This window comes from Cynoglossus semilaevis, unplaced genomic scaffold, assembly GCF_000523025.1.
Source record: "Cynoglossus semilaevis isolate Cse_v1.0 unplaced genomic scaffold, Cse_v1.0 scaffold3629, whole genome shotgun sequence".
Classification (NCBI taxonomy): Eukaryota; Metazoa; Chordata; class Actinopteri; order Pleuronectiformes; family Cynoglossidae; genus Cynoglossus; species Cynoglossus semilaevis.
The window spans coordinates 1-1,217 of NW_007585299.1; positions in this window are offsets into that span (position 1 = coordinate 1).

The window sequence follows — 1,217 nt, forward strand, 5'->3', positions numbered from 1 at the left end:
AGTCTAAATTAGTTTCCCCTCACGGTCAGACAGTTCAGGTCAGGTCACACTGGGTTCAAGGTGCGTAGATTTTTTTTTTTTATTTCTGTACGTCATGGGAAACGTTTACGATCCCGCGACACACCGAGAGGCCAAATCTTTTAGCTTGTCAACGTTTTGTTTGTTTGTTTTTCTGAACACCCTGCGATGCCGCAGAGGTGAGGACATTAAACGAACCTCACAGTACGGAGATGGGGCCGGGGGGTTAACGGGGTAAGACTGGTTTTTTCACCGAGGACAGTGATGTCAGAGCTGACGTGGGCTCATGGGAAATAACACGTGTGTCACACCTGTGGAGCAGTGGACTCCTGGTGTGGGGTTTGATTCCGGGTTGAGACGCTGCAGGAATGTGTGTGACATCATCATCCTCTTATGTGAAATTTCGACTAGTCCGTCCTTGCTGGTCGCTGGTCATCTGTGGTTAAAGTACTAGTTAGTGACATTACCAATGAGACAGTTTTATTCCTCAGTGGAAAAAAAAATCTGGAACAATGTGTGTGGCACACCAGTAGGGGGTGCTGTTGTCTGACGCCTGCAGGGTTGTAGGTCAAATTCCAGACTTTTGAGGTTGTATGGCACCCCCAGGTGGTCGGGAAAACTTTTAGAGCCTTGGAGTGGTCACTTCAAGGCTCTACATGGTCCAGACCAGTGTTTCCGAAACTTTTTTCTGGCGACCCATATTTTAAAAGTCACAAACCTTCGCGACCCAAGTCAATAGACATTATTCGTAAATTCCCACCTGAGGGTCGCGACCCAGTCTTTGGGAACCATGCTCCAGACTGACTGCTCCAGACTGACTGGTTTGATCCAGCTCACTCCTCCGTCACCGTCTCTTTGTCGTCATTCAATTATTTTAACAATTATTTTTAATAGCGCGTCGTGGTCAGGCCGAGCTCAACGTCGTCACGTAATTATTGTTAGGTTTCGCACATTCCAGTAAAGACGAAAAAAAAAATTGTTTCATGAAGCGCTCACTCGTATTTCGATACCCGATCACTGACGTTTCTTCTAGAAGATTCTGCTGCTGTGCATGATGGTCCATTTCCCTGCGGTGATGTGTCGACAACCTCACAACTCTGTCAGGTCAAAAGGTCAGAACTAGGGAAGCTAGGCTACTACCTCCCCCCCCCCCCCCCGAAAAAATATTTTTTATTGTCGAAGCCACAACAAATCTCCCA